This window comes from Taudactylus pleione, unplaced genomic scaffold (assembly GCF_031769625.1).
Source record: "Taudactylus pleione unplaced genomic scaffold, aTauple2 ptg000306l, whole genome shotgun sequence".
Lineage (NCBI taxonomy): Eukaryota > Metazoa > Chordata > Amphibia > Anura > Myobatrachidae > Taudactylus > Taudactylus pleione.
In genome coordinates, this window is record NW_028284707.1 from 6,474,268 (window position 1) to 6,483,204 (window position 8,937).

The window sequence follows — 8,937 nt, forward strand, 5'->3', positions numbered from 1 at the left end:
CTTGATGGTGACCAATAAATACCCAAGACTGGCCCCAGGACAGAACGCTACATGTGGTGAAGATAGAGAAGCCAAAACAGAGTAGAATACTACTCACCCAGGTTATTGTCCTGGTGTCTCTCCCCTCAGAACACGCCTTGATGTCTGTCCAGTGGACCTGATTCAGCTTTGGGAATAGAATGAAAAACAGCACATAACTTATCATCTTGGTGAAACCATGCTGCACTGCAGGTGGGGCAGATGTAAAATGTGCAGAGAGATTTAGATTTGGGAGGAGTGTGTCCAAACTGACATCCAAATTGCAGTGTAAAAATAAAGCTGTGCAGTATTTGTGGGCTGCATGCAAAAGCAGCAAGTATTTACCCTACATGCACCCCTTGCATTGCAACATGGTTTGTCCTGGTTCAGTTACGTGCTCTTTCTCACTCTGTTCCCAAAGCTGAATCAGGCTCAGTGGTCAATTCTTATGGGTCTCTTGGTGGAACCTCTAGGTTATCAATTGTGCCACTTTCTATGGATAGTGAACTGAGTTCTTGGTAACCCTCAAGCCTCTTGCTGCAGCTGCATACGATCAATCAGAGAAGGAGACACAGGACACCAGTGTTTGTGACCACAAGTATCTCTTTCTGCTTTAAATGTTACAATTTTTCATATATTTATACCTTTCAAGTTGCTAGGCAGAACATCTGTTCAGGATATACATTAAACTTTCAACCATTCACAAAGTGGTCTGCTTTTCATCAATGCCAGTAAAACTGTCATTCTGTGATGAGCTGGCAGGAAACTTAAGCTAAAACAATTGAATAACTCCTTTTCTGTCCTTATATGTACATATATCTCTATGTGCTCTTACGTGTCACATCTGTAAGTCTAAAGACAAGATAGAGTCTGTTTTGAACAAGATGGCTTTTATACTTTCACAGCATAAATGGGTGTTTTCTGAACACCATCATATTCATGGTGACCAAATTTTCTATACCAGAGTTCTAATGACTGTGATTCAGTTGTCATCATTGCACAACAGTGCTATGTTTCAAGGACATGCAATCGCTGGCATCTTGTGTCTGTAGCTACAGTATGATGGTCCTTTTTCTATTTCTCACAATGCACCTTCCTGTAGCAAAGTAATTTCTGTGGCCTATCTGCTCTAGGACACTGATGGCAATAAGATTTGTTCCCATTTCTGGCACATCTTGGATCTCTGTGACTTGTTCTTTTTCCAATTTGTAAGCAAGCTTTAATTGTCCCAACTTTATTTGCTATAAGGACTTGATTGCCATTTCCTTTGATAGCAGTATGGTCACAGTTGATTTGGTGAACCATTCCTCATTGAAGCTGACTTGCCTTGATGTGCCTTAATTGATGTACCAGCAATCTTTTCTGCGGTTATCAGTAACACTCAGGGCTGCCTAATTTCGGCCATTACATTTCTTGCTTTGTACAGGATTCACATTCTTGTGTTTACACTCAATTGCTCAATTGACCTAAGAAACAATTGTAACACTTGAATTTAAATCTTCTGAATTTTTCATTCTGTGTATGTAATATAGTTTTCTCAGCATTAAAATCACAGGACACATGTTCCTGAAACTGTAACAACTTTTCTCTTACTGTGTCTGTTGTTAACGTTTGCCTCTAATGCTGCAACCAAGAAGTCAAACTCAGGTGTAAAGTTCTGCAGCATTGCTGTAGCAATCTCTTCATCATTTTGTCTCTGTAATTCAGGGGTTCCCAACCACGGTCCTCAAGGCACACTAACATTCCAGGGTTTGAGAATAGCCATATTTGAGCACAGGTGACTTAATCAGTACCTTGGATAATTTGATTTAATCATCTGTGCTCAAGCATGGATATCTCTAAAACCAGGATTGTTAACGTGCCTTGAGGACCAAGGTTGGGAATTACTGATGTAATTACTCATACTACTGCATTCATTAAACTTGGTGTTATGCAATACATGTTTGAAATGTATCCTTCTCATGAGACTTCCATCTTGATACACATCTTGCAGTGCTGTCGACATTTCTTTTATTGACTTTTTCCCATGTATTATAGAGTACACATGTTGCACTACACTTAAGTCTATGGTCCTCATGGCTTTCTCTATATCATCCGGTCTTGCAACTGCTCTGGGGCTATTGTGACCTTCCACAACCTCTCACGCTTTAATTGCATTTCTATAGTAAACTTTCAGGCTGTATAATTTTCTGCACCCTTTAGCTTACTAAAGCACATTATGGGTGTAGCTCCTGTATGTATGCTTCTTACAGACATGACTATGCAGCTTATGTACTTTAATTAGCTTCACTGTTGCCACACTGTGCTGCAAACACTCTGTGCTTTCTTCACTTTATGTTCTTATGCATCTTCTATGTACTGACTAGCCGCTGTGCTTACATACTGTGCTGTCTTCAGTCTGTGCTCTTATTCAGTCTGCACTACACATGTGCCTAAGATGGAGTTTATATGCTTACTTGGGTGTCTCAGCTTGTATGTCTGGCTATCTTATACCATACGTGCCCACCCTCCCAATTCGGCTGGGAGCCTCCCGAAAATCGTGCACCGCTCCTGGCCCTCTGGAAAAGCAGGCAAACCTCCGGCGGGTAGCCGACCCCTCTGGCCTCCCCTGCGATTGTGAGAGAATCCCCCGCAGTGGGAGTGTCCCATGACGATATTCACTCTGAATTGCTTCATTTTGGTCCTGCCCCCTGCTTCACAATGTGGGTAATCTCTACATTGTGTAGCGGGGGGAAGTGACAAAATGAAGAGATTGTGTGGCCATGCCCCCTGCTCCAATCTGGCTGCCACCTCCCGGAAGGCTTGAATAGAGCGTGTTTCATGCAATTCACCATCCAGTGAGTATATGACTCTTTCAGGTACCGGTGCAGGCCACAGTGGCATAACTTCATCCCAGGTGCCCGGAGGCAAGATAAATGTTGGTGCCCCCCCAAATTAAAATGTACCCCCCCAGCACCTATGTCAGCCCCAGCTGTCCGCACCCTATGCAGTTCCCCCACTAGTGGTCCCCCTATGCAGTGCCCTCTGTAGAGGTCCCCCTATGCAGTGCTGCCTATGTAGTGACCCCCAGTAATGGTCCCCCTACGCAGTACCTCCAGTAGTAGTCCCCCTTTGCAGTGCCCCAGTAGTAAGGGCCCCTGTAGTGCCCCCAGTAGTAAGCCCCCAGTAATGCCCCCTGTAGTATGCCCCCAGTAATGCCCCCTGTAGTGAGCCCCCAATAATGCCCCCTGTAGTGAGCCCCCAATAATGCCCCCTGTAGTGAGCCCCCCCGCGAGCACACATGCATACAACCCCCCAAAAAAATACTTACCTGAAACCTCGCTCCAGTGCTGCTGCCTTCCGTCCCCGAAGCCCACTCCTTAGAACTATGGGAGTGATGTCATGATGTCACTCCCATAGTGCATTGCGGGAACCGGAAGCGGAGCTCAGGAGTGAGCTCCGTTCCTCTGGTTACCGCCGGGGGGAAAGAAGGAGCCGGGCGCCCGCTGGTGACACACTCAGCGGGCGCCCGGCAAATAGGGGGCATGACTGCACCCCCTCTATTGACGCTGCTGGAGGTGGCATGCCGATCAGCGGCGCTCCATCTCCATAGCAGTGCCCGGAACGGCCCGGGGGACAATGGAGCCAGGTGTCCCCTTGAGGGCTGGAGCCCGGCGGCAAATTACTCCATTGTCTCTGGGAGTTCCGCCACTGACTGGAACAGCGTTTTGGGTAGTTATATCACTGGGTCTCTCACGAGCTTAGTGGGAGGTCTGTCTCCCACCATGTCACTCTACACAGTGGCAAGATGGCACCCATGCATGAACAGTATTACATACGGCCGCCATCTTGCTACAGGGAATGAAGTGTCCAGGAGGGACAGTAAAGGTGGGTGACAGATATATCTGCAGATGATGGTCGCTTATACACACTGAACGGCCAGCATCTGCTTGTGCCCTCGGGTCTCGGCAACCAGGGGGGCGGGACTCGAAGGCTGGTGGGTGGGTCTGGGGCGTGTTCCGCCCCCCTCCTCATGGCAGACCGCCCATACACACTTGCCCATGGACAGATATGTCTGCAGACATATCTGTCCATCGACTGTGCAGCACAGCCAATGCGATATGTCGGTGAATGCCAACGTCCACCGACATCGCGGGTACACACTGGCCGACGGGCAGCAGATATATTGTCCAATCAATTGATCAGCCAATGTATCTGTCAGTGTGTACCCAGCATAAAATGGAGTCTGTGTAGTAGCGCACTCCCCTTTCAATACAATATAGAGGAAATTAATAGAACCTGTCCACTTGTCTAGATTAGGATCTGCTTTCCCCAATTAGCTAATTGTATTGAGTGGGAGATGAGGACTGTCATCTTCCTTACAATGCAATTAGCAAATGGGGGAAAACAAATCCTTATCTAAGTACTTGCACATGCTCTATGAATTGTCTCTATCTATACTGAAGTTACACAAATATAGGAGTCTAATTGTGGAACTCCTATCTTCCCTTTACTATTAATGAGGGCTATTTACAAACAATTGTAGTTATATACAGTATTTATGGACAGTTCTAGGTTCGTGGTGTTGTATTTTAATATGTGTGTTTAACATTGTTTATCACTAATATTTCACCTTACACAAATAATACCACACTTTTCAGAGGGGTGAATCACCTCACTCTTCTAGTAGTTTTAACATTTTATTTTATTTATTTATTTATTTTTTACATGTTTCCCTTTTATGATCCATCCAGGTATAGGAATCACATCCTTATCTAATAGACTACAGTATAGGAAGCTCATATATAATGCTTTTCTAGGCAATTAATCTAATCACTGTGTATACTCTAAAGCAGAGATGGGGAACCTCAGGCCCGGGGGCCGTATAAGGCCCCTGGAATCATTTGGTTTGGCCCTCTGAGCTCTTTTCTGCTAGCCTCATCTGGATAGCAGTGTGCCTAGAATGGCATCCTGCAGCCAGAATCTATGCAGCAGTGCTGCCTGGAGTGTCCTTAGGACGCTTCAGACGGTCACACCGCTGCCCTTACAGCTCCCTGGAGCATCCTCAGGATGCTCTGGGCATTGCTGTAATCACCGGCGATTGTGGCCCCACCCCCATGTGACATCACACCAAGGGGGCATGGCCTGCACCAAGCCTGCGAATAATGTTATATATATCAAAATGGCCCTCGGCAGAAAAAAGGCTCCCCACCCCTGCTCTAAAGACACTGTTATGCATTTTTTGATATTGTGTTTCTTATACATGTTGTTAGTGCTAGCCCTTACTTTTATCTTTGCTTACTAAGGATCACATTTTGAGCCTGATTCACTACGGATCGCTATTGCAATTGCAGCTGCAATTATGCACACAGGTCTGCTGCAAATATATATTAATGAATGCAATCGCAAAACCATCGCTCAGCCAGCATAGAGACGCCCACTACCTCTGTCTCACATCCGTAATACTTCGCAGTCCTGCATATACGTGGGGAACATCGAGTAACATCGGCCCCTCACGCACAATTACAACAGGTCTGACCTTACTCCGAAATTGCTAACCTCATCACACGCAGTAAGTACTCAAGCTATGTATGCCATCGCAGTGGCTAATTTATGCACGCCAATGCACCGGACTGGCACGCCTGCATTTCTTCCGAACACTTCCCCTGTCACCACCCCCAGACTCTGACCTCCTGTCACTCACTCTGCGATGGCTTTGTATCTGCGTAAGTGATCGCAATGCTAACTCAGGCACGCGCACTACCATGCATACACATGCGCAGTGTACACCATCGGCCGATCTGTGTACGCTGCTGCAATTGCAATCCATAATGAATCAGCCCATTTACCCTCTGTTTTTCTTCTCTCTTGGGCCGGGATGTACTAAAGGAAAAATGCGGTAAAAACCCTGTTTTCGGGGTTTTTACCGCATTTCCATTTGTACTAAGCCCCAGCCGCCATTTTTTCGGTGTGGAGGGTAACGCCAGAAAAACCTGCTGTTACCCTATAGAAACCTATGGGCTTCTAATCGCACCCTGCACCCGACGTTTCGCCAGCGCCTCGCCGCTCCGCCGGCGCCCAGCACTGGCCCCCACTCACCTGCTGTCCATGGTCGCCAGCCCGTGCTCCTCCTGGGTCCTCCACCTCCTCCTCCTCCTAATCTTCTTCCCGGTGCAGGGAGTAGGAGGAGGAGCCCGGGGCTTCCTGCACATGTGACCAGCAGGAAGCTCTCGGGGCTCGGGAGGGGGCAGCGTCCCACGGAGACCCCCTCACCCGGCATCGGCTGCTTCACAAAGGGCAGCTGTTATCGCAAGAGTTGTCCTTTGTTAGTACATATGCAATTAGTAAGGTTCCGGTGACTGGCGTAATGGTTACCGCAACCTTAGTACATCCTGGGCCTTGCACTCTCCAGTGATGTCAGAAGAAGGAAGGAAGAGACACAGGGAAAAGGTTTTAAACCCCAGTTATTCTGGAGGAAAGTTGTCAGTTTTTGGGAAAATCTATCCTCACGAATAAGCTGTCGTATATTAATTCAAAATATTGACTTCAAGTTAATATTCTGATTTATACTCGTTTATTTTATGCAAAACATGTGCATTCTTTTACTGTATGTATATTTTTGCCAGACTTTAGCTTTGGGGAAATCTTCGTGGTGTCTAATTCGGGTACGTAAGGGGGAGTGTAAGGTGTAAAAAAGGGGGCATTTTAATCATTATAGATAGGCCAGGTGATTTTGATTTTATTACTCTTTGCACCCACAGGTCACGCAGGCTCAAGTGAGTCCAACGCAAAATCTTGTTTTTCCATGTTAATGAGAAGTATTCATATGCTCCGGCCCCTCTGAGACATCTTTCTGAGCCCCAGTGCTGAAGGAGAGGACATTGCCAAGTTGGGGGGCATTGTCATACCCTGTGAATAGGTAAGCCCTCTTTATATGATACGCTGGAGGAAAGCGGCGCCGCACCACTGAAGGGGATGTGACCTGTCCATTTTGGGGGGTGTGGCTGCAGCTCCCTAGCAGGCCTGGGTAGCCAGATGGAACCTTGTGATTTGTACCCACCCCCCTCTCGGCTACCGGACTATGGGCCTGATTCAGCAAGAATTGCAACTGTGATTATGCACGCAATTGGGCGATAGTTGCGTTTTGCGCATGGATTGCAGTGCGCGTGCGCGAACCAGCCACTGCGATCGGGACTGCGATCTCAGTGACTATGCAGACCCATCGCAGAGTGATTGACAGGAAGTGCTGTTTGTGGGAAGTGATGGGAGGGTGGTCGGCGAAACGGCTTGCCAGTGCTTTTGAACACCATTGCATGGGCATGCATAAATTATCCACTGCGATGCCATACACAGCTTGTGTACTCGCAGTGTGCGACGAGGTCAGCAATTTCTGAGTGAGGTCAGAGCATGTGCAAGTGTGCGTGTGACTGCGATGGTACTCGATGTTACCGATGGTTTTGCAGTCTTGCTAAACATTACGGATATGTGTAAGGTAAGGTGGGCGTCCTTATGTTGTGCTGCGATGGCATAGGGATGGCAATGGATTAGCATACTATCACAGTGAGACTGCGTGCGTAATCGTTATTGCATTCTCAGTTGTGATCCGTAATGAATCAGGCCCTATTCCTTCACCACATTGAGCAATGGCTTGTAGCGGCCGCCGGTCTCAATCCCGACACTGTAATCCCGGGAAGGGATTTAACATAGGCGTTGAAATACCGACGCCTATGTTAATCCTGATGCCGGAACGCCGAGAGGACGCCGGACCGATCGTCCTCTGCCGGGGGTGAGTATACACTTAGCCGGGGATGGGAGGGGGGTTAGGTTTAGGGACCACCGGGGGGATTTAGGGTTAGACACCCCCCTGGGGAAGGTTAGGGCTAGGCTAGGGAAAGGGAGGGGTTAGGTTTAGGCACTAGGGGGGGCGATTAGGGTTAGGCACTAGGGTGGAAGGTTAGGGTTAGGCACCCCTAAGGGGGTGTTAGGGTTAGGGGGGGAGAGGGGTTGGGATAGTATACTTACCTGCACTGTTGGGATTTTCACCCATCGGGCTGCCGGCGTCAGGATTTGAACCACCGGGCTGACATCTGGCGGTCATTCATACTGATTCCTGAGCAACAAATGTCCTAATGCACAAAGCTGATCCTCGTAGTCAACACCAACTCAAGCCATGTGTTGACTTATATAACTGTTATTAAGGGCTCTATTTACTACAATCCGCATATTGAATGCAGATTGTAGTGTGATATTACCGACTGAATTTGCATTGTGAATTCAGGCAATATCACAGGGATTTACTACAATTCCCTTGCAGGGACAGAGCTTGCGATAAAGCTCTGTCCCTGTGACTCCCCTCCGGAGCCTTATCACGGTATTTTCGCAAAAAATACTGTGACAAAGTGGCCGTGCATGCGCCGACCGGCCGCCGCTGCTACCCCCGGCACTAAGCCCCGCCCCCACGATTGCGGACCCCCGTGACCCCCCCTTCCCTTAATTACACTTACCTGCATGATCCATGCCTCCAGTCAGCTGATCTCTTATAATGCACTGGGACCCAATCACCTGATGACCGGGCAGCAGTGCAGCATGGGAGACCAGCTGACCGGAGGGAGGACATCACCCGGAGCCCCGACCACCGGTCCATGGAGTCAGGTAAGTCATTTTTTACTATTTTTTTTTTCATGCAGTGTATCAGCTTGCGGTCTGTTTAGACCACACTGCTGATTACTGGGACCGACTCCCGGCTCTGCCCTGCCCGTTAGAGCAGAGTAGGAGGCCGGTAACCGGGGGAGACCCTGGATAACGCCACCTCCAGGTGGCGTTATTATCACAGGGCATTCCCCGGTATTTTTTCACAATTTATTTTTAGTAACTTTGGTCGGATGACATTTCCCATTACAGTTATGGGAAATGCGATCTGATTACTAAAAATAAGTTATA